Below are 26,018 nucleotides of genomic sequence, written 5' to 3' on the forward strand. Positions count from 1 at the left end.
TGCTTTAGCAACAGACTTTCCAAGCTATAGCACTGGTGCTTGTAACTTGTTTTCAGAGGGAACTGATCCCTGAATTACCTATGGATGCTTGTTGGCAAATATCTCTGCCCAAATGGAAACAAAAACCTTCAATAAAATATACTGCAAAATTGTCCCCCATACTACCCTTTATTGGCAGCCACTTCCAATTGGCCATCGTGAGGAATCATTGCTTTTGATTGGCTGACAGCATAGAGGACTTCCTGGAGATTCATTCACAGTGAGTGTGTGGGCCATTACTTTTGGGGGATTTTTTCAGCGTATAGTCTACATAGTTATCTCAACAAAGGCACAGGCCTCCTCTCGTCAGTCTTAGTACCATTCTGTTTACCACTGGGACTGGTTAAGGGTTTGTAGAGTTGGCATGCTGCTCATATTTTAAAAAAGTCAGGGAGGAAATCCTGTCCCATTATTCCCAGGGGACCCGCCTCTACAGTATATAATGGCATCACAGCAGTGAAATAACGATGAACTATATTGCTTTAAAAATGGAGACTGGGCCTCATGTTTCTCTATTGTGTTTTATGTATTTGCCAGATGTTTGGCGAATCAGGATTAATCAAATTTTGGGCATCAATTCTCTGAAACTTGATTTGCTTATCTCTATTCACAAGTCTGCACCCCTGAGTCCTCTCATTAAACCCCTGACCGGCATGTTGTAAACTGAGTGTTGGGGAATATAGTTGAGGGCCTCAAATATATCTGGTCTTTTAGCAACAGTCCTTGTGGCTATAATTATGCCCATAAGTTCAGACACAATTACATGTATTGTAAGAAAATAAAAATCTTTCAGGTAACATACAGATGTGTCCTCCAATATTTGGCCTCAATACACCACGCGTCAGGATTCTGGCGTTGGCTTTCTGACATGTATCAAAACATCAGCATTCTGACTGCCGGCATCCCAACCGTCGGGATAACAACTACAGGTTGAGTATCCCTTATCCAAAATGCTTGGGACCAGAAGTATTTTGGATATCGGATTTTTCCGTATTTTGGAATAATTGCATACCATAATGAGATATCATGGTGATGGGACCCAAGTCTAAGCACAGAATGCATTTATGTTACATATACACCTTATACACACAGCCGGAAGGTCATTTTAGCCAATATTTTTTGTAACTTTGTGCATTGAACAAAGTGTATCTACATTCACACAATTCATTTATGTTTCATATACACCTTATACACACAGCCTGAAGTTCATTTAATACAATATTTTTAATAACTTTATGTATTAAACAAAGTTTGTGTACAATGAGCCATCAAAAAACAAAGGTTTCACTCTCACTCAAAAATGTCCGTATTTCGGAATATTCCATATTTCGGAATATTTGGATATGGGATACTCAACCTGTGTATCCCATATCATGGAATGGTGTATTTTTATAATAACAGCGACATAGTTTAGTTACATTACCATCAGTTAGATACCATTGTATTTTTGTGCTGATTAAAACTTGAACCTGTTATTTCAAGGGCTGACATTAAATTGACTGATCCTGGCATCTATGATATCAGAATTTAATTGTTATTCTATAATTACCAATTTTTACATAGGGAGTTAGACTAGTAGGTCATTTGTGACGTTCCCCAGTGCCAGTTCACAAAGTGGGTGCAGGTGTAAAGTGTTTGATGGGTGATGGGAATAATTATTAGTAATTATTACACTTTCATCAAATCTGACTTTGATGAATTGGCCCTTCTGTTGCAGCTATTTCATGACTCTTGAGTGGCTGTTACCTGCATGAACAGCGATGTCTTGCTGATGTTGCTGAGCCTCACATGAGGGTCTGCGTTGGAATTTCTTGATTGCACACTTAACATATTAGTTTAGTACACCATTGCGAAATGGTCTATTTTCCAGGCAGCCTCAGGTTCTACAAATTGGGTATTTTTTGTCCCTGTGAATGTCCCTACTGTACAGTCATTGTTAGCTGGTATGTTTTAGAAAATGATCACTATCTACAGGGGTGTAGTATGTTATGCCGGCGGTTGGGCTCCCGGCAGCCAGCATACCGGCGCCACGCTATCTATTCTCCCTCCAGGGGGGTCGTGGACCCCCAAGAGGGAGAAAAGCTGTTGGTATGCCGGCGGTCGGGATTCCAGCGCCGGTATGCTGGTGGTTGGGAGCCCATCTACAGCTAGCCATACACAGTATTACTGTGCCACTCTGTCACCATGCACAGTGATGGAATCACTATCCACTTTGTCCATTTGTGTACCCAAATTGGTGACATCCATCTATATGACTAAGGGGCCTATTTATCACCATCCGCATCCAGGATGCGGATGACAGGTGATAAAATTGGCCAAACTCACATTGCAAAATTTGATTACATCACAGAGATGTATCAATTATCGCCTGCAGGGACAGAGCTTGCGGTCAAGCTCTGTCCCTGCGGTGATACTCCGCCGTATCATCTGAGTATTTAAAAAAAAAAATACCCTGATGTCCTGCTGCGCATGCGCCACTCCCGCCGACATCACCGCTACTGCCGCCACCCGGTCGACCCCCCCTGTTGCGTCTACCCCCGCGTGCCGCGGACCCCCCCAAGAAGATCAATATACTCACAAGTCCAGGGAGCCGATCCACGCTGCTTCTGCTGGGCTGCCCGGCGCTGGATCCTGTATGCTGCGGTGACCCCCGGTGCTGTAAAGTGCGCTGCCGCTTTGCAGGGTCACTTTACTGCACTGGGGGGGTCACATTGCAGCACATGGGGGACCCAGCGCCCGGCAGCGCTCTCCGGAGCAGCGGACACCGGCTCCCTGGACAGGTGAGACTGTTTTTTTTTTTTTTTTTAACTTTTTTACTGTTTACACTGTGATCAGCTAGTGTGTCCATCGGACACACATAGCTGATCACTCTGCCAGGTCCCCACTCAGCTTCCTCTGCCGGGGGCAGAGAAAGCTGGGCAAATGCCACATTATCGCAGTGCTGCCCTGTGAACCCTGAGCTGGCGACATTATCACAGGGCACACTGCGGTATTTTATCACATTTTTGGGGGGGAATGAGATGTGGGTTACTAATAAAAAGTGAATTAAAGGGTTTGGAGCAGTTTTTCATGAAAACTGCTCCAAATGCCCTTTAATACATTCAGGTGATACTAAAATAATGTGAAAAGGGTGTGAAAACACCCCTTTTCACATTATTTTAGTAAAAATAATGTTAATAAATAGACCCCTAAGGCTGTAATGTGTTCTCATGTTCTAAGACAGTACCTTGTGTTCCGGGTTGGACTGGCCATTTTGTACTTCTGTCTAATGGCAGTGGCCCGATGGGCCGGTACGACCACACAGAGAGCGGGACTGGCCAAGCAGCACAGCCTTCCAAGTCTCTGCTCTGACGCCAGCGGCTTTCATACAGAAAGATGGGGGCCTGCATCTAGTCCAGACCCCCCTGACTCATTGCACGCCCCTGTGAGTCGCCCCCTCCACTATGGCCATGGCCCCCTTGTTGTGCGTGTGACTGCTGTGCATGTCACAGTGATGTGCTGGGGCTGCTTCATGGCCCCGGTCTGTCCCTGCTTGTGTTCCATGCAAAATTCTCCATCATTTCCAATGACTCAGATTCCTGATGTCTCCAAATTGAAAAGTTAGCCTGTCTGTGGCTTGAAATAATATACTGGGCCTGACTCTGAGTCATACTCAGGGGAGTGATTATTTTTATTCTGCACATGCGTCTAAGTCTCACTGCACATGCGTCCAGATTCCGTGCGCGCTGAGCCATAGTTGCGATTGAGGCACACGACTGGGTTGCAAAGATCCCTGGTTGAGCCTTATCCTGTGAAAATCTAATATACCATAATTGCCATACGCCATATTAGGTATCACTTATTAAGCAGACATTTATCTGGTGCCCAGACTAATATGCAGACATATACTGTCTATGATGCTCAGTGTAACATGCAGACCAGTGGCGGAACTTGTAAATGGTGGGCATAGGTGCAAAAATATATTTTGCCCCTCCTCCACCCTAACTCAAGCCCACAATATGCCACACGGAAGTGGGTGACAGGCAGAGGGTGACAGCGTAAGGCAGAGTGAGGCAAAGGGTGGCAACAGAAGGCAAGGGGAGGCAGAGGGTGACAGTGGAATGCAGGGGAGGCAGAGTGTGGCCGGGGTAGGCAGAGGGTGACAGGAGGAGGGTAACAGGGAAAGACAGTGGGCAACAGGGAGAGGCAGTGGGTGACAGAGGAAGGGTAACAGAGAGAGACAGTGGGTGACATGGAAAGACAGTGGGTGACAGGGGTACAAGCACAATATCCTGTGTGGTGTGGAGAAAAAGGGGTGTTTTCCTTGGTGGGGGCAGGAACACAATGGTTTCTGCTCTATCTGTGAGAGGGGCCCCCTTCCGAGTTTGGCATTCGGTCAGGCAGATGCTGACAGTGCCAGTTACACTGGGTGCGAGCTGCCTTTAATTCACAGACAGCAGTGACTCAGAAATAAATAATGTACAGCTGTCTGGTAATAATTATTGGAAGTATGTGGCTGTGATCAACAGTGCTGATAGGTGGCAGGACTTATCTATCAGTCTGGTACACACAAGGTCAACCCTGCCTACCTAAGGTAAGTAGCAGGTCCCTCAGACAGTGGGGCCCACCCCCCTCTCTGACGGGCCATTCATCCGACATTGCTCAAAATAGTCTGTGGGGAAGCCAGGAGATAACACATTGCTGGTCTGGGCAGCAGTGGGCCCCTTAGTCCACAGTGCCCCGGTGCAATGCACCTGCTGCACCAATGGTAGTTCTGCATCTGATGCAGACTCTGTCGTATCTAATATCTTGTGTCAAATCTAACATGTTGCCTGTGAGTCTGTGACTTTATGCTAAGTATGATAATCAGACCCTCAGCTGGCTCGAGGTCAAATATAGACAAAAAAATGTCAGATAAAGAACTGTAGTTGCAGAGTATGCAAACTTTGTGTTTGCCAGTCAGTGATGTCGTAGGTTATGCCTGCATAAAGGTCTGGTTCAATGACAGGGGATACTAAGGGGACACCTGTAGCGGGCCCAAAGGTTCTAAGGGGCCCTGAGTTTTGGATGTTCCCCAACCACGCCGGGGACACATACCACTGGTATATATACTGTATGAGTATTTACTGTAGAACAGCACGGTTTCGGTACAACAGTTGGAACAAAAGAAAACATAAGTACAGTAACAAACACCCCCCCCACCCCCCAGGTATCCCCTGTGCTGTAGAAGAAGGAAACCTACAGAAGTACGCATGCACAAGAGGATGCACAATGGTGGATGTGGTGACATGAGGTTTGCAGCGCTTTCCCCTTTGATCCAACCTCAGAGCAAGTGCTGCACCAACGGAGAGTGCTTTCCCTCTGAACAACAGCATGGTTTGTGGCTTCAGAGAAAAAGCTAAGGGGTCTATTCATGAAACAGTGAAAAGAGTGGAGAAGTGAGTCTGTGGAGAAGTTGCCCATGGCAACCAATAAGCTACTCCGTACAATTGTATTGCATGCAAATGATAAATGTTACTCCAATGCTGATTGGTTGCCATGGGCAACTTCTCCACTGGCTCACTTCTCCACACTTTTCACTTCTTCATAAATAGACCCCTCAATCACTCCAATTTTTTTTTCACTTTACATTATTCAAGTGTAATGAAATAAGCTATTTCTAAATCCATTTTCCAGAAACAAGTAATGTTAAAATATAAAGTATTTTATTCCTTCTCAGAGGCTAATTAAAATATTAAGCAGGCCCAAGCAGACCAGGAACAGTGCAATCCAACAATAAAAATATATTTTACCTATTCTGAGACAAAGCTACGGACTGTAATGAGGTGTGACTAATGGATAATGATTTATACTGTATCTAACCCTATTTACTGTGGTCACAGTATTATTGCACAGATATATTCATGCTGATGCAGAGTGAGACCAACATCATCTTGTGTAGAGACGGGATGTAGGAGGGCTGAGGCATTCTGATGTATGCCATGTATGGAAGCTGAGATCTGAATGAGGCGCGGGCATTGGGTGGCGTGGCCAAATCCAGGAGACATATCCACGCCCCCTATAAAAGTGCAAGTGCGCTGCATAAGACAGAGGTTCCCAAACTGTGTGCCGTGGCTCCCTGGGGTGTCTCGGGACACTTGCAGGGGTGCCCTGTGTTGGTGGTCCAGGACCAATTTAAATTATTCATGGTCAATATAATAGGCAAAACCAGTGCTGGTGGCTGCCAGTCATAAAATATGTGGCCAAACAGAAGAAAATCTTGTCCCTCACCACACAACTGACCCTAAGGATGACATATAAACGCGATCTACTTAATGTAATATTTCTGTCTACATTTCTAAATAAGAAATTTTTGGCCTGGGGTGCCGTGAAAAAAATTCTGATATTCTAGGGCGCCGTGATTCAAAAAAGTTTGGAAACCACTGGCATAAGGGAACATTTGTAATTAGTTACACCCCCCCCCCTCCAGTGTCTCTTATGCCAAGTAAAACAAGGTTGTATCCATATGGTTGCGAACAGAAGCAGACACAGAGACACATGCAGGCCCGGTGACAGGAGGGGTCATAGGGGACACCCGTACCAGGCCCTAAGAATATGGCACAGAAAAATGGGGCCAGCCCTTCACTATGAGAGAGGCACCGCAGCAGGCAGCAACAGCAGGGGAGCAGCCAGCATGAAGTAACACCACCTTCCATAGCTTCACTGCCGAGCCTAACGGGGAAGGGAGAGAGATGTTGTGTTGAGTCTTATGGCCAATATGATGTTTAACTAACAGAATCCTAATACTTCTGAAGGAGGTCAGTGCCATAAGCAGTGCTTTATCCTTAATTGAGGTTATTGCGGATACACAGTAACATTAAAAAACAATGAAAGCACAGTGAACACTGGGTTTATACCAAGTCACACATAATCAAAGATCAATACGGAAACCCTGCCATAAAATAATAACTCATATTCTAATGTGAATGTAATAACTTTAAATAAGGAGTGATATCACATTTCCCTTATGTCAGTCACAGAAAAGACAGGTGCCTCAAACCAGTGGCCAGTGTAGTGGAGTCTGTGAGGTCATACTGTGATGTCATAATGGGCCTCAAACCAGAAAGAACCAGTCCTGGCTGGCCTGGTGGGGTCTGTGAGGTCATGCTGTGATGTCATAATGGTATCAACTGCCTATATCCCGGCTTGGCTGCTGCCTCCCTCATTCTCCTTCAATACCTGGAGACACAAAGCTCACCGGCAGGAGTAGAAACAACTGGCAGGAGAAACATACTTGGCTGAGGTTAGTAACTGGACAAAGACAAGAGCAGCTTAGTTAGATGTGGCAGCAGACTTAGATGCCCATTTATCAGCTATTCAAAACCTGTTGCATATGTGTTCCAGCCAATCAGCTCCCAGCTGTCATGTGTTTAAAAATGGCAATTGGGCTGGAGCAACTGGGAGCCAATTGGGCTGATTGGCTGGAGCAACATTTATCATACGGAATGAGTTTTAAACAGCTAAAAATCATTGATAAATGGGCAACAAGCATCAGAGGGGAATAGAAATGATTGCTTTCATGATTTAATAAGACATAAAATAGGATACAGATACTACACATTAAACTCGAAACAAATACATAGAAAATTAAATTATGTCATAGCTGGTGCTTATTTAAATAATACTATCATATGTTTTATTTAAAATGTTTTGTATTATACATGTGTATGTTAGTTTATTATAGTGGTCACTGAGGTTTTCCATGATGGTTTCATCTTCTGCCACTGAAGCCAAACTACGGAGCTATTTATGTACTGAGAAATCCTCACCGCTCTCCTGGTTTCCTTATTACACACTGAGCCATAGAGTACATCAGTAATACATGGCCACCATTAATAGTAATCTAGGGGGAGATCTCTCATCCCTTCTAATGATGGGAGGTGTTGCCTATAGCAACAATCCGATGTTAACTACTGTATCATTGCATGGAGTATACTAGATAAATATTAGCTAGAAGATAATTGGTTGCTATGAGCAACAGCTCCATTTATACTCTTTAGAAGGTTTGATAAGTCTGAAAATATTAGGGAAGGCGGAAAGTAGGTTTATGTCGGACACCGAAGATGATTTTACAATTTCCAACAATGAAAGTGTTCTCAGCTTACATAAGTATAATAGTAACCGGTGAAATGGACTATCCAGAAAGGCCATTATACAGCTTACAGTTTCAGGTTCTAGTTGATCTTAAATATAAATGTATATCCGTAAATACTGTAGTTGATGTTACTTACAATTGTAAATGCATTGCAAGGTATCTAACACTGTCTACTCTTCATCTTTCTCCACATCAGCGCTATGGCCCCGAGATGGATGATCACACTGTGGGAGTCGATAACTGCCTGCTGTCCATGCAGAAGATACAGGAGCTGGAATGCTCAGAGAAGAGATGCCCACTTGCCTCACCATACCAGGCTTGAGGAAGAAATGCCTCCAACCAAGCCAGTGGGTTATGATCACTCTGATGGCAGTTTATCCAAAAAACTATCTCCCAGTGAGAAGAACAAGGATCGCCAGATTAAAGTCCTCGATCTCATTAACAAACAGTTAGTCGAGGAGAACAACTTGTTAGCGGCAGAAAACACCTTATTAAAACTGAAGGTTGAAATGCTTAAAGACACGCTAACGAAGGTCATAGAGCTGTTGTAGGCCCCTGTGTAACTCCGCCGCTGTTACGGAGGCTCACCCAGTAGCTGACCAGTAACCATGGATTCTTATCTTTATGCACTCACCTATTAGAGCAGGGGGAAATATGCACTGAGAGGTTTCTGTAATCTTCTAATCGTAAAGGAGCGACCTTTCTTTTTTGAAGTCTGCAGAAATCTGTCAGTGTGTATTTTCCACCTTTTCTCACCTTCTCTAATAGGTAAGTACATAAAAACAATGTTCCATGGCCAACATCTACTGGTTACAGCTTACTGTGGTTATACCTGGTAGTTAATCTTTACATCATTAAAGAGCCAGAGCAAAGATATTGTCTTCAGTGCATTATTGTCTCTATTTAATGTAGTTGTAGTGAGAAATATATTGTATGTCTAGCTAAATATATAACTATGATAATTAGTCATAATATGAAAAAATATTCCATTATCACCAGTAAGGGGTTGTCACGATCCGGGTATCTGGACGCCATTACTTACCCTTCAGATGCCTCCTAAGGCGGGCTCAGCGTTCCAGGACCGGATTCCGCTGTTCCTGAGTTTCCACATGCAGAGTGGTCTTTTCATCAGCCGCGGCCTCCGCTGTGCCCGCGTGGTTAAATGTGCATCTATCAGCCTGGCGTCTCCTGTCTCCGGTGGCCGGCGCCGCCATTACTGTTTCCCAGACCACATGGATTACAAACCAAACTTCCCTCCAAGTGTCTGCATGGGCGCAGCCATCTTGGATTCTGTCATCTGATCATTTCCACCAATCTGCTGTCTGTGTTGTTGATTTGCATAATTGCCTAGCCAACCCCTTCCTTGCTGCAGGTATAAGTAAGCTGTACCTGAGCAAGGAAGACGTCAGTGCTTTGGTTGTCAAACCTAGTTCCTGTTTGTCTCTCTTCTATGATTGTCTTCCAGGTTCCAGCTCCTGTCTCAAGACTTCCACCATAGAGACCCGCACCAGCATTCCACCTGCGGTGTAGCCTGACTCTCCAATCCATTGTGGATTCATCTGTTTCCAGCTACAACACTACCTGCTTCCAGCCTCAGCTTCCAGCAGAGTACAGCTTCCCTTAAAGGGCCGGTGTCCTTTCTACACTTTACCACTCTCCACCGGAATTATTATTTCTCCGCTCTCAAGTTCTACATTTCAGTTCACATTTCATCGCTCCCAAAGTTCATTTATTATTTAACTGGTTCCAGCCAGTATCCACTCCGTGCTAACAACAGTCTGGTTCCAGCCAGTATCCACAGCAGCTGTTTTACCTTCAGCAACCCAGCTCTTCCTGGAACACCAGCTGGTACAATCCTGGGTTATCTCCATTGCTACAGCCGGGCCTGGTAAGGACTTTCCATCTAGAAGATCATAAGAACTATCTCACACTACCAGTGCCCTGTGGCTCCTGCCATGCTGTAGTACTCAGGAACTGTATTTATTCTTTGCTGACTTTTACGTTTTCTTTTATTGCTGCTGTGATGCGGAGTTGTCATAATAAACATCATTGACTTTTATCTAAGTTGTCGTGGTCACGCCTTCGGGCAGTTATTATTCATGTTACTTACATGTCCAGGGGTCTGATACAACCTCCCAGGTTCCGGTACATCTCAGCCCCTACAACTGAGGCTGCCTCCCGTCAGCTCAGGCCCTCAGTTGTGACAGTAAGCACTGACCTAATGAATCCAGCCGGAGACCAGGATCAAGCGGCCAGGCCGATGCAAGAACTGGCAGCCCGACTAGAACATCAGGAGGCTGCACAGGGCCACATCATCCGCTGTCTCCAGGATCTCTCTACTCGGCTGGATGGGATTCAGACAACTCTCCGTGGATCAGGCGCGTCTGGTGCGTCAACCACAGTGACTCCAGCTATAACCCCACCCACCTTACCCATTTCTGCTCCACGTCTTCATCTTCCAACGCCAGCAAAATTTGACGGATCTCCAAGATTCTGCAGGGGATTTCTCAACCAGTGTGAGATTCAGTTTGAGCTACAACCTGGCAATTTTCCCAGTGACCGTACAAAAATTGCCTACATTATTTCTCTTCTCAGTGGCTCAGCCCTTGATTGGGCATCACCGTTATGGGAGAGGTCCGACACCCTGCTATCTTCTTACACTGCATTTGTGTCAACATTCAGGCGCATCTTCGACGAGCCAGGCCGGGTAACTTCAGCTTCGTCTGAGATTCTCCGTTTACGCCAGGAATCACGTACTGTAGGACAATATCTTATACAGTTCCAGATCCTGGCATCCGAACTGGCATGGAACGACGAGGCCCTGTATGCTGCATTCTGGCATGGTTTATCCGAGCGTATTAAAGATGAGTTAGCTACCAGAGACTTACCCTCCAAGTTAGATGAGCTAATCTCACTTTGTACGAAAGTTGACTTACGTTTCAGAGAGAGAGCAACTGAGCGTGGAAGATCATCTGCTCCAAAATCTTCTACTCCTCCTCCTCGCCAACTGTCACCAACTACAGATGAACCCATGCAAATTGGCCGTTCCCGTTTAACTCCTGCTGAGCGCCGAAGACGTCTCTCCGAGTTTCTCTGTCTGTATTGTGCAGCTCCGTCTCACACCATTAATGCCTGTCCCAAACGTCCGGGAAACTCCAAATCCTAGCTCGCCAAGGAGAGGGCCGGCTAGGAGTAATGATCTCCTCTCCATCTCCTCAAGATTGTAACCTCCCAGTCTCGCTTCAAGTTGCTCAACGTTATCAGAACGTCATTGCCCTCCTGGATTCCGGAGCAGCTGGGAACTTTATTACTGAAGCCTATGTTAAACGGTGGTCCCTACCCACCGAGAGACTTCCTTCGTCCTTTTCCTTAACTGCTGTGGATGGCAGTAAAATTTTTGATACAGTTATTTCTCTAAGGACTCTACCAGTTCGTCTGAGAGTGGGAGTTCTTCATTCCGAACTTATTTCATTTTTAGTGATTCCAAGAGCCACACATCCTGTGGTCCTGGGCCTTCCATGGCTCCGTCTTCACAATCCTACAATTGATTGGACGACTACGCAAATCCTGGCATGGGGTTCCTCCTGTACTAAGACATGTTTGTTTAAAGTGTTGCCGGTCTGTTCTTCCTCCCCCAGGTCGTCTGATGTTCCACCTCCTCCATATCAAGATTTCACGGATGTGTTCAGTAAAGCTTCTGCTGATATCCTTCCTCCTCATAGAGAATGGGACTGCCCGATTGATCTCGTTCCAGGGAAGGTTCCACCTCGAGGCCGAACTTATCCGTTGTCTCTCCCCGAGACACATTCTATGGAGGAATACATTAAAGAGAACCTAGCAAAGGGGTTCATTCGACCTTCTTCTTCTCCAGCCGGCGCAGGCTTCTTTTTTGTAAAGAAGAAAGATGGTGGTCTGCGGCCGTGCATCGACTACAGAGGTTTGAACGACATTACCATCAAGAACCGCTATCCTTTACCCCTGATTACTGAGCTCTTTGACAGAGTTAGCGGAGCTACCATCTTTACAAAGCTGGACCTGAGAGGTGCATACAATCTCATCCGGATCCGTGAGGGTGACGAGTGGAAGACCGCATTTAACACCCGTGACGGACATTATGAGTACCTCGTCATGCCCTTCGGATTGAGCAATGCTCCAGCTGTCTTCCAGCATTTCGTCAATGAGATCTTCAGAGACATTCTATACCGTCATGTCGTGGTCTATCTAGATGATATCCTCATTTTTGCCAACGATTTAGAGGAACATCGTTTCTGGGTAAAGGAGGTTCTGTCCCGTCTCCGTGTCAATCATCTCTACTGCAAATTAGAGAAATGCGTCTTTGAAGTCAAGTCCATTCCGTTTCTAGGGTACATTGTGTCCGGTTCCGGACTAGAGATGGATCCTGAGAAACTACAAGCAATCCAGAATTGGCCGGTACCCTTAACCCTCAAAGGGGTCCAGAGGTTCTTAGGGTTCGCCAATTATTACCGAAAGTTTATACGAGACTTTTCCACCATTGTGGCGCCTATTACTGCTTTCACCAAGAAGGGTGCTAACCCGTCCAAGTGGTCTGAAGAAGCCATGCAAGCTTTTCATCTTTTAAAACAGAGGTTCATCTCTGCACCTGTCCTGAAACAGCCTGACATCGACTCTCCTTTCATCTTAGAGGTGGATGCCTCCTCCGTTGGAGTAGGAGCGGTGTTATCTCAGAGGGCTAAAGATGGTCATTTACATCCTTGCAGTTTCTTCTCACGGAAGTTCTCCCCAGCGGAGCGCAACTATGCCATTGGCGACCAGGAGTTGCTAGCCATCAAGCTCGCTCTAGAGGAGTGGAGATATCTGTTGGAGGGAGCTTCTCATTCAATCACCATCCTTACAGACCACAAGAACCTTCTATATCTAAAAGGCGCACAATGTCTCAACCCTCGTCAGGCCAGATGGGCACTTTTCTTTTCCAGGTTCGACTTTAAACTCCGGTTCTGTCCGGGCTCTCAGAATCGCAAGGCCGATGCCCTTTCCCGCTCATGGGAGCAAGAAAATGAGTCAGAGTCTTCAGACAAGCATCCTATTATAAATCCGTTGGCATTCTCCACGGTAGGGATGGACTCTACGCCCCCATCAGGGAAAAGTTTTGTGAAGCCGACACTAAGGAAGAAGCTCATGCATTGGGCCCATGCTTCCCGTTTTGCCGGACATACAGGTATCCAAAAAACCCTGGAGTTTATCTCTAGGTCCTATTGGTGGCCAACTCTGAAAAAGGACGTTTTGGAGTTTATTGCATCTTGCCCAAAGTGTGCTCAACATAAAGTATCCCGCCAGTCGCCTGCGGGGCAACTGGTTCCACTATCTGTTCCCCGTCGACCATGGACCCATTTGTCGATGGATTTTATTACAGATTTGCCCATGTGCAACAAGTTCAATACCATCTGGGTGGTAGTTGACCGGTTCACCAAGATGGCACACTTCATTCCTCTCACCGGTCTTCCGTCAGCTTCCAAGTTGGCTCAAGTATTCATACAAGAGATCTTCCGACTCCACGGTCTTCCAGAAGAAATTATCTCAGATCGAGGAGTTCAATTCACAGCCAAATTCTGGCGAAGTTTATGTCAAGTCCTCCAAGTCAAGTTAAAGTTTTCCACGGCTTACCATCCTCAGACCAATGGTCAAACTGAGAGGGTGAATCAGGACTTGGAGGCCTTCCTCCGCATCTATGTGTCCTCCTCTCAAGATGACTGGGTTCAATTACTTCCCTGGGCCGAGTTCTGTCATAACAACCAGTATCATTCTTCATCTTCCTCAACACCATTCTTCACCAACTTTGGATTCCACCCTAAAGTCCCTGAGTTCCAACCGCTTCCAGCAACTTCTGTTCCCGCAGTGGATATCACCTTGCATCAGTTTGCCAATATCTGGAAGAGCGTACGATCAGCTCTGCTCAAGGCATCGTTCAGGTACAAGAAGTTTGCGGATAAGAAGCGTCGAGCAGTTCCTGCTCTCAAGGTGGGTGATCGGGTATGGTTATCCACGAAGAATTTGAGGTTAAGAGTTCCCAGTATGAAGTTTGCACCTCGCTACATCGGTCCTTTTAAAATTGATCAAGTCATCAATCCTGTTGCTTACAGACTCCAGTTACCTCCCTTCTTAAAAATACCCAGGACATTCCATGTTTCCCTGTTGAAACCGCTAATCTTGAATCGGTTTCATTCCTCACTTCCACCAACTCCGAAAGTCCAAACTCAACGAGGCGTTGAGTATGAAGTGGCCAAGATCCTGGACTCACGTCACCGTTACGGTCAACTTCAGTATCTCATTGACTGGAAGGGCTATGGTCCTGAAGAACGCTCTTGGACCAATGCCTCTGACGTCCATGCTCCTGCCTTGGTCCGAAATTTCCACGCAAAGTTTCCTTTAAAGCCTAAGAAGTGTCCTGGGGCCACTCCTAAAGGGGGGGGTGCTGTCACGATCCGGGTATCTGGACGCCATTACTTACCCTTCAGATGCCTCCTAAGGCGGGCTCAGCGTTCCAGGACCGGATTCCGCTGTTCCTGAGTTTCCACATGCAGAGTGGTCTTTTCATCAGCCGCGGCCTCCGCTGTGCCCGCGTGGTTAAATGTGCATCTATCAGCCTGGCGTCTCCTGTCTCCGGTGGCCGGCGCCGCCATTACTGTTTCCCAGACCACATGGATTACAAACCAAACTTCCCTCCAAGTGTCTGCATGGGCGCAGCCATCTTGGATTCTGTCATCTGATCATTTCCACCAATCTGCTGTCTGTGTTGTTGATTTGCATAATTGCCTAGCCAACCCCTTCCTTGCTGCAGGTATAAGTAAGCTGTACCTGAGCAAGGAAGACGTCAGTGCTTTGGTTGTCAAACCTAGTTCCTGTTTGTCTCTCTTCTATGATTGTCTTCCAGGTTCCAGCTCCTGTCTCAAGACTTCCACCATAGAGACCCGCACCAGCATTCCACCTGCGGTGTAGCCTGACTCTCCAATCCATTGTGGATTCATCTGTTTCCAGCTACAACACTACCTGCTTCCAGCCTCAGCTTCCAGCAGAGTACAGCTTCCCTTAAAGGGCCGGTGTCCTTTCTACACTTTACCACTCTCCACCGGAATTATTATTTCTCCGCTCTCAAGTTCTACATTTCAGTTCACATTTCATCGCTCCCAAAGTTCATTTATTATTTAACTGGTTCCAGCCAGTATCCACTCCGTGCTAACAACAGTCTGGTTCCAGCCAGTATCCACAGCAGCTGTTTTACCTTCAGCAACCCAGCTCTTCCTGGAACACCAGCTGGTACAATCCTGGGTTATCTCCATTGCTACAGCCGGGCCTGGTAAGGACTTTCCATCTAGAAGATCATAAGAACTATCTCACACTACCAGTGCCCTGTGGCTCCTGCCATGCTGTAGTACTCAGGAACTGTATTTATTCTTTGCTGACTTTTACGTTTTCTTTTATTGCTGCTGTGATGCGGAGTTGTCATAATAAACATCATTGACTTTTATCTAAGTTGTCGTGGTCACGCCTTCGGGCAGTTATTATTCATGTTACTTACATGTCCAGGGGTCTGATACAACCTCCCAGGTTCCGGTACATCTCAGCCCCTACAACTGAGGCTGCCTCCCGTCAGCTCAGGCCCTCAGTTGTGACAGGGGTGGGTGTAAGTCCCGATACTAATGGTGACTGTGGATGGAGATACTCGGCGGGACGTCCTTCTGTGTGAAGACAAACAGATAACCGGCATATACGGCGGATATATGCATTACATACATAGTAACATAGTATCTAAGGTTGAAAAAAGACAATTGTCCATCGAGTTCAACCTATTTGTGGTCTCCTATGCAGGATTATTTGGTCTAAAATTTTGACTGATGCTGATGTCTGCCATAGCGTTCTATCCCTCTTTTTATAGTAACTATAGTGCGTGACTATGCACCATAACCCTGGATATCCTTATTAGAGATGAGCGGGTTCGGTTCCTCGGAATCCGAACCCTTTACACGGATCCGAGCGACTCGGATCTTCCCGCCTTGCTCGGTTAACCCGAGCGCGCCCGAACGTCATCATGACGCTGTCGGATTCTCGCGAGGCTCGGATTCTATCGCGAGACTCGGATTCTATATAAGGAGCCGCGCGTCGCCGCCATTTTCACACGTGCATTGAGATTGATAGGGAGAGGACGTGGCTGGCGTCCTCTCCATTTAGATTAGAAGAGAGAGAGTGAGATTGAGACAGAGACACTTGATTTACTGGATCTTAGGAGTACTAGAGAGTGCAGAGTTTACTAGTGACTGACCACTGACCAGTGACCACCAGTGCAGTTTTATTTAATATAATCCGTTCTCTGCCTGAAAAAAACGATACACAGTGACTCAGTCACATACCATATCTGTGCTCAGCCCAGTGTGCTGCATCATCTATGTATAATATCTGACTGTGCTCACACAGCTTAATTGTGGGGGAGACTGGGGAGCAGTTATAGGTTATAGCAGGAGCCAGGAGTACATACATATTATTAAAATTAAACAGTGCACACTTTTGCTGCAGGAGTGCCACTGCCAGTGTGACTGACCAGTGACCTGACCACACTGACCACCAGTATAGTATACTATATTGTGATTGCCTGAAAAAGTTAAACACTCGTCGTGTGACTAGTGTGGTGTTTTTTTATTCTATAAAAAACTCATTCTGCTGACAGACAGTGTCCAGCAGGTCCGTCATTATATAATATATACCTGTCCGGCTGCAGTAGTGATATATATATATTTTTTATATCATTATTTATCATCCAGTCGCAGCAGACACAGTACGGTAGTTCACGGCTGTAGCTACCTCTGTGTCGGCACTCGGCAGTCCATCCATAATTGTATACCACCTACCCGTGTTTTTTTTTTCTTTCTTCTTTATACATACTACATCTCATTATCATCCAGTCTATATTAGCAGCAGACACAGTACAGTACGGTAGTCCACGGCTGTAGCTACCTCTGTGTCGGCACTCGGCAGTCCATCCATAATTGTATACCACCTACCCGTGTTTTTTTTTTCTTCTTTATACATACTACATCTCATTATCATCCAGTCTATATTAGCAGCAGACACAGTACAGTACGGTAGTCCACGGCTGTAGCTACCTCTGTGTCGGCACTCGGCAGTCCATCCATAATTGTATACCACCTACCCGTGGTTTTTTTTTTCTTTCGTCTTTATACATACTACATCTCATTATCAACCAGTCTATATTAGCAGCAGACACAGTACAGTACGGTAGTCCACGGCTGTAGCTACCTCGGTGTCGAAACTCGGCAGTCCATCCATAACTGTATACCACCTACCCGTGGTTTTTTTTTCTTTCTTCTTTATACATACTACATCTCATTATCATCCAGTCTATATTAGCAGCAGACACAGTACAGTACGGTAGTCCACGGCTGTAGCTACCTCTGTGTCGGCACTCGGCAGTCCATCCATAATTGTATACCACCTACCCGTGGTTTTTTTTCTTTCTTCTTTATACATACTACATCTCATTATCATCCAGTCTATATTAGCAGCAGACACAGTACAGTACGGTAGTCCACGGCTGTAGCTACCTCTGTGTCGGCACTCGGCAGTCCATCCATAATTGTATACCACCTACCCGTGGTTTTTTTTTCTTTCTTCTTTATACATACTACATCTCATTATCAACCAGTCTATATTAGCAGCAGACACAGTACAGTACGGTAGTCCACGGCTGTAGCTACCTCTGTGTCGGCACTCGGCAGTCCGTCCATAATTGTATACCACCTACCCGTGGTTTTTTTTTCTTTCTTCTTTATACATACTACATCTCATTATCATCCAGTCTATATTAGCAGCAGACACAGTACAGTACGGTAGTCCACAGCTGTAGCTACCTCTGTGTCGGCACTCGGCAGTCCATCCATAATTGTATACCACCTACCCGTGGTTTTTTTTTCTTTCTTCTTTATACATACTACATCTCATTATCAACCAGTCTATATTAGCAGCAGACACAGTACAGTACGGTAGTCCACGGCTGTAGCTACCTCTGTGTCGGCACTCGGCAGTCCGTCCATAATTGTATACCACCTACCCGTGGTTTTTCTTTCTTTCTTCTTTATACATACTACATCTCATTATCAACCAGTCTATATTAGCAGCAGACACAGTACAGTACGGTAGTCCACGGCTGTAGCTACCTCTGTGTCGGCACTCGGCAGTCCATCCATAATTGTATACTAGTATCCATCCATCTCCATTGTTTACCTGAGGTGCCTTTTAGTTGTGCCTATTAAAATATGGAGAACAAAAATGTTGAGGTTCCAAAATTAGGGAAAGATCAAGATCCACTTCCACCTCGTGCTGAAGCTGCTGCCACTAGTCATGGCCGAGACGATGAAATGCCAGCAACGTCGTCTGCCAAGGCCGATGCCCAATGTCATAGTACAGAGCATGTCAAATCCAAAACACCAAATATCAGTAAAAAAAGAACTCCAAAACCTAAAATAAAATTGTCGGAGGAGAAGCGTAAACTTGCCAATATGCCATTTACCACACGGAGTGGCAAGGAACGGCTGAGGCCCTGGCCTATGTTCATGGCTAGTGGTTCAGCTTCACATGAGGATGGAAGCACTCAGCCTCTCGCTAGAAAACTGAAAAGACTCAAGCTGGCAAAAGCACCGCAAAGAACTGTGCGTTCTTCGAAATCCCAAATCCACAAGGAGAGTCCAATTGTGTCGGTTGCGATGCCTGACCTTCCCAACACTGGACGTGAAGAGCATGCGCCTTCCACCATTTGCACGCCCCCTGCAAGTGCTGGAAGGAGCACCCGCAGTCCAGTTCCTGATAGTCAGATTGAAGATGTCAGTGTTGAAGTACACCAGGATGAGGAGGATATGGGTGTTGCTGGCGCTGGGGAGGAAATTGACAAGGAGGATTCTGATGGTGAGGTGGTTTGTTTAAGTCAGGCACCCGGGGAGACACCTGTTGTCCGTGGGAGGAATATGGCCGTTGACATGCCTGGTGAAAATACCAAAAAAATCAGCTCTTCGGTGTGGAAGTATTTCACCAGAAATGCGGACAACATTTGTCAAGCCGTGTGTTCCCTTTGTCAAGCTGTAATAAGTAGGGGTAAGGACGTTAACCACCTCGGAACATCCTCCCTTATACGTCACCTGCAGCGCATTCATAATAAGTCAGTGACAAGTTCAAAAACTTTGGCCGACAGCGGAAGCAGTCCACTGACCAGTAAATCCCTTCCTCTTGTAACCAAGCTCACGCAAACCACCCCACCAACTCCCTCAGTGTCAATTTCCTCCTTCCCCAGGAATGCCAATAGTCCTGCAGGCCATGTCACTGGCAATTCTGACGAGTTCTCTCCTGCCTGGGATTCCTCCGATGCATCCTTGCGTGTAACGCCTACTGCTGCTGGCGCTGCTGTTGTTGCTGCTGGGAGTCGATGGTCATCCCAGAGGGGAAGTCGTAAGCCCACTTGTACTACTTCCAGTAAGCAATTGACTGTCCAACAGTCCTTTGCGAGGAAGATGAAATATCACAGCAGTCATCCTGCTGCAAAGCGGATAACTGAGGCCTTGACAACTATGTTGGTGTTAGACGTGCGTCCGGTATCCGCCGTTAGTTCACAGGGAACTAGACAATTTATTGAGGCAGTGTGCCCCCGTTACCAAATACCATCTAGGTTCCACTTCTCTAGGCAGGCGATACCGAGAATGTACACGGACGTCAGAAAAAGACTCACCAGTGTCCTAAAAAATGCAGTTGTACCCAATGTCCACTTAACCACGGACATGTGGACAAGTGGAGCAGGGCAGGGTCAGGACTATATGACTGTGACAGCCCACTGGGTAGATGTATGGACTCCCGCCGCAAGAACAGCAGCGGCGGCACCAGTAGCAGCATCTCGCAAACGCCAACTCTTTCCTAGGCAGGCTACGCTTTGTATCACCGCTTTCCAGAATACGCACACAGCTGAAAACCTCTTACGGCAACTGAGGAAGATCATCGCGGAATGGCTTACCCCAATTGGACTCTCCTGTGGATTTGTGGCATCGGACAACGCCAGCAATATTGTGTGTGCATTAAATATGGGCAAATTCCAGCACGTCCCATGTTTTGCACATACCTTGAATTTGGTGGTGCAGAATTTTTAAAAAAACGACAGGGGCGTGCAAGAGATGCTGTCGGTGGCCAGAAGAATTGCGGGACACTTTCGGCGTATAGGCACCACGTACAGATGACTGGAGCACCACCAAAAACTACTGAACCTGCCCTGCCATCATATGGAGCAAGAAGTGGAAACGAGGTGTAATTCAACCCTCTATATGCTTCAGAGGTTGGAGGAGCAGCAAAAGGCCATTCAAGCCTATACAATTGAGCACGATATAGGAGGTGGAATGCACCTGTCTCAAGTGCAGTGGAGAATGATTTCAACGTTGTGCAAGGTTCTGATGCCCTTTGAACTTGCCACACGTGAAGTCAGTTCAGACACTGCCAGCCTGAGTCAGGTCATTCCCCTCATCAGGCTTTTGCAGAAGAAGCTGGAGACATTGAAGGAGGAGCTAACACGGAACGATTCCGCTAGGCATGTGGGACTTGTGGATGGAGCCCTTAATTCGCTTAACAAGGATTCACGGGTGGTCAATCTGTTGAAATCAGAGCACTACATTTTGGCCACCGTGCTCGATCCTAGATTTAAAACCTACCTTGGATCTCTCTTTCCGGCAGACACAAGTCTGCTGGGGTTGAAAGACCTGCTGGTGAGAAAATTGTCAAGTCAAGCGGAACGCGACCTGTCAACATCTCCTCCTTCACATTCTCCCGCAACTGGGGGTGCGAGGAAAAGGCTCAGAATTCCGAGCCCACCCGCTGGCGGTGATGCAGGGCAGTCTGGAGCGACTGCTGATGCTGACATCTGGTCCGGACTGAAGGACCTGACAACGATTACGGACATGTCGTCTACTGTCACTGCATATGATTCTCTCAACATTGAAAGAATGGTGGAGGATTATATGAGTGACCGCATCCAAGTAGGCACGTCACACAGTCCGTACTTATACTGGCAGGAAAAAGAGGCAATTTGGAGGCCCTTGCACAAACTGGCTTTATTCTACCTAAGTTGCCCTCCCACAAGTGTGTACTCCGAAAGAGTGTTTAGTGCCGCCGCTCACCTTGTCAGCAATCGGCGTACGAGGTTACATCCAGAAAATGTGGAGAAGATGATGTTCATTAAAATGAATTATAATCAATTCCTCCGCGGAGACATTGACCAGCAGCAATTGCCTCCACAAAGTACACAGGGAGCTGAGATGGTGGATTCCAGTGGGGACGAATTGATAATCTGTGAGGAGGGGGATGTACACGGTGATATATCGGAGGATGATGATGAGGTGGACATCTTGCCTCTGTAGAGCCAGTTTGTGCAAGGAGAGATTAATTGCTTCTTTTTTGGGGGGGGTCCAAACCAACCCGTCATTTCAGTCACAGTCGTGTGGCAGACCCTGTCACTGAAATGATGGGTTGGTTAAAGTGTGCATGTCCTGTTTTGTTTATACAACATAAGGGTGGGTGGGAGGGCCCAAGGACAATTCCATCTTGCACCTCTTTTTTCTTTTATTTTTCTTTGCGTCATGTGCTGTTTGGGGAAGGTTTTTTGGAAGGGACATCCTGCGTGACACTGCAGTGCCACTCCTAGATGGGCCCGGTGTTTGTGTCGGCCACTAGGGTCGCTTATCTTACTCACACAGTCAGCTACCTCATTGCGCCTCTTTTTTTCTTTGCGTCATGTGCTGATTGGGGAGGGTTTTTTGGAAGGGACATCCTGCGTGACACTGCAGTGCCACTCCTAGATGGGCCCGGTGTTTGTGTCGGCCACTAGGGTCGCTTATCTTACTCACACAGTCAGCTACCTCATTGCGCCTCTTTTTTTCTTTGCGTCATGTGCTGTTTGGGGAGGGTTTTTTGGAAGGGACATCCTGCGTGACACTGCAGTGCCACTCCTAGATGGGCCCGGTGTTTGTGTCGGCCACTAGGGTCGCTTATCTTACTCACACAGTCAGCTACCTCATTGCGCCTCTTTTTTTCTTTGCGTCATGTGCTGTTTGGGGAGGGTTTTTTGGAAGGGACATCCTGCGTGACACTGCAGTGCCACTCCTAGATGGGCCCGGTGTTTGTGTCGGCCACTAGGGTCGCTTATCTTACTCACACAGCGACCTCGGTGCAAATTTTAGGACTAAAAATAATATTGTGAGGTGTGAGGTATTCAGAATAGACTGAAAATGAGTGGAAATTATGGTTTTTGAGGTTAATAAAACTTTGGGATCAAAATGACCCCCAAATTCTATGATTTAAGCTGTTTTTTAGGGTTTTTTGAAAAAAACACCCGAATCCAAAACACACCCGAATCCGACAAAAAAAATTCGGTGAGGTTTTGCCAAAACGCGGTCGAACCCAAAACACGGCCGCGGAACCGAACCCAAAACCAAAACACAAAACCCGAAAAATTTCCGGCGCTCATCTCTAATCCTTATCCATTAGGAATTTATCTAACCCATTCTTAAAGGTGTTGACTGAGTCCGCCATTAAAACTCCCTCAGGAAGGGAATTCCAAAGACGTATTGTCCTTACCGTGAAAAAGCCTTTACGCCGTATTGTGCGGAATCTCCTCTCCTCTAACCTGAGCAAGTGTCCACGAGTCCTCTGTGTTGATCTAACCAAAAACAGGTCCCGCGCAAGCTCTGTGTATTGTCCCCTTATATATTTGTAGATGTTGATCATGTTGCCTCTTAGTCTCCTCTTTTCCAGTGTAAACATGCCTAGTCTTGCAAGCCTTTCCTCGTATTCCAGCGTCTCCATGCCATTAATTAGTTTGGTCGCCCGCCTCTGAACCTTTTCTAGCTCCAGGATATCCTTTTTGTAGTATGGTGCCCAGAATTGTACACAATATTCAAGGTGTGGCCTTACTAGTGATTTATATAACGGGAGTATAACACTCTCGTCCCTTGCATCAATTCCCCATTTTATGCATGCTAATATCTTATTATCCTTCTTTGCTGCAATCCTACTTTGGGTACTGCTGCTTAGTTTGCTATCTATAAGGACACCTAAGTCCTTTTCCAGTACAGAATCCCCTAATGTTGCCCCATTTAGTATGTAGGTGTTATTTTGTTCTTGTTACCACAGTGCATTACCTTACACTTGTCTGTATTGAAGCGCATTCTCCATTTCGCTGCCCATGCTTCTAATTTAACTAAGTCGTTCTGAAGCGATTCAACATCCTCCTCCGTATTTATAGCCTTACACAATTTGGTATCATCTGCAAAAATTGACACCATGCTCTCTAGACCTTCTGTTAAGTCATTAATGAAAATATTGAACAACTAGATGATTCATCGCGCCCTACGGGCGCTGTTCACATCGTCGCAAGGGGCTGCGCCCCTTTGACCCCTGAACGCCTTTCTGGCATCCAATAATTGTATTATATGGAGTATTACCATTGCACGACGAAAGGGAGTCCGATGGGGAGGGGGCGGGGTAGTGGGGGATGTGGATGGGAGAGGGGCCCGGATGCGCTGCGGTTGGGGAGGGGCAGGTGCTGGTGTCGCAGATGGGGGGAGGGGTTCCGGAGGTGCTGCGGGTGGGGAAGGGGGGGTTCTGTGGGTGGGTTATGGGGTCCGGAGTTCGCCACAGGTTGGGGAGGGGCGGGTGTAGGGGTGTCACGGATGGGGGCCCCTCTGTGGGCACTGCGGGTGGGGGAAGGGCCAGGTGCGGGGGTCCCATGGGTGGGGGAAGGGTGAGTGTGGGAGTATAATGGGGTATAGATAATAGGGTGGGGTACACTGTAGGGGGTATATATAATGGGGATGGGTACACTGTGTGGGGTATATATAATGGAGATGGATACACTGTGGGGCAGTATATATAATGGGGATGGGTATACGTTGGGGGGAATATATAACGGGGATGGGTACACGTTGAGGGGTATATGTAATAGGGATGGGTACACTGTGGGGGGTATATGTAATGGGGAAGGGGTATGTATAATGGGGTCGGGGTATCGGGGGAGACTTCCTGCCGTGGATCCCTCACCTTATCTGGCCAGCTTGCCTCTCGACATCCCGCTGGCTTTAGCTTATCCTTCTCGGTCCCGCATGCAGGGGGCACCAGAGCTGTCACTGGGTCAGTCCGGGGACTGGCATGAGGCCTACACCGCCACCGAGCCTGGAGTCTGAGGATGCAGCCGGGGTACAGCGGGAAACACGGAGTGGCGGCCATCTGGGCTGGGAGAGGAGTCAGCAGGGAGAGCGGCATCCAGCAGCCAGGGCACAGGGACCACAGAGCTGCCCCCACCAGGGATATATACAGGGGGCATCCAGTCCTACACATAGCCCCATACTCTGGGGGTTACAGTGCTGCCAGTACCGCATGCTGGGGGTTATAGCAGGGACGTGCGGTGAGGTGTTTGGCCAGATATTTGCCCAGATTTGTGACTAATTTCCTAACTTTGTGTGACTCCGCCCAGCGCTATACACTGAGTCACAGATGTAGGCAAATATATAGGAGATGGGGGGGAGGGGGGAGATGTGTGTACAGCAGGTATATATATATATATATATATACATGGGGGGTAGATGTGTGTACAGCAGGTATATAGTAGAGATGAGCGGGTTCGGTTTCTCTGAATCCGAACCCGCACGAACTTTATGTTTTTTTTCACGGGTCCGAGCGACTCGGATCTTCCCGCCTTGCTCGGTTAACCCGAGCGCGCCCGAACGTCATCATGACGCTGTCGGATTCTCGCGAGACTCGGATTCTATATAAGGAGCCGCGCGTCGCCGCCATTTTCACACGTGCATTGAGATTGATAGGGAGAGGACGTGGCTGGCGTCCTCTCCATTTAGATTAGGAGAGAGAGAGAGAGATTGACCTGAGGCTGATACTGTAGAAGAGAGTGCAGAGTTTAGTGACTGACCACAGTGACCACCAGCAGTGCAGTTGTTTTATTTAATATATCCGTTCTCTGCCTGAAAAAAACGGTACACACAGTGACTCAGTCACATACCATATCTGTGTGCACTGCTCAGCCCAGTGTGCTGCATGCCTGCATCATCTATGTATATATTATATATCTGACTGTGCTCAGCTCACACAGCTTATAATTGTGGGGGAGACTGGGGAGCACTGCAGTGCCAGTTATAGGTTATAGCAGGAGCCAGGAGTACAAGACAGTCACATACCATATCTGTGTGCACTGCTCAGCCCAGTGTGCTGCATCATCTATGTATATATTATATATATGACTGTGCTCAGCTCACACAGCTTATAATTGTGGGGGAGACTGGGGAGCACTGCAGTGCCAGTTATAGGTTATAGCAGGAGCCAGGAGTACATATTATATTAAAATTAAACAGTGCACACTTTTGCTGCAGGAGTGCCACTGCCAGTGTGACTGACCAGTGACCTGACCACACTGACCACCAGTATAGTTAGTAGTATACTATATTGTGATTGCCTGAAAAAGTTAAACACTCGTCGTGTGACTTCACTTGTGTGGTGTTTTTTTTTTTATTCTATAAAAAACTCATTCTGCTGACAGACAGTGTCCAGCAGGTCCGTCATTATATAATATATATACCTGTCCGGCTGCAGTAGTGATATATATATATTTTTTATATCATTATTTATCATCCAGTCGCAGCAGACACAGTACGGTAGTTCACGGCTGTAGCTACCTCTGTGTCGGCACTCGGCAGTCCATCCATAATTGTATACCACCTACCCGTGGTTTTTTTTTCTTTCTTCTTTATACATACATACTACTACATCTCTTTATCAACCAGTCTAT

General features: G+C 46.7%; 1 long non-coding RNA gene across 1 annotated transcript; it reads left to right on the forward strand.

Moving 5' to 3' along the window:
• The first annotated feature begins 7,162 nt into the window (after positions 1-7,162).
• On the forward strand, positions 7,163-8,865 carry LOC134935664 (uncharacterized). The gene is made up of 2 exons (XR_010180324.1): positions 7,163-7,300; positions 8,349-8,865. It is a non-coding gene; the product is annotated as an uncharacterized LOC134935664 (long non-coding RNA).
• The last annotated feature ends 17,153 nt before the right edge of the window (positions 8,866-26,018 follow it).

This window comes from Pseudophryne corroboree, chromosome 6 (genome assembly GCF_028390025.1).
Source record: "Pseudophryne corroboree isolate aPseCor3 chromosome 6, aPseCor3.hap2, whole genome shotgun sequence".
Classification (NCBI taxonomy): domain Eukaryota; kingdom Metazoa; phylum Chordata; class Amphibia; order Anura; family Myobatrachidae; genus Pseudophryne; species Pseudophryne corroboree.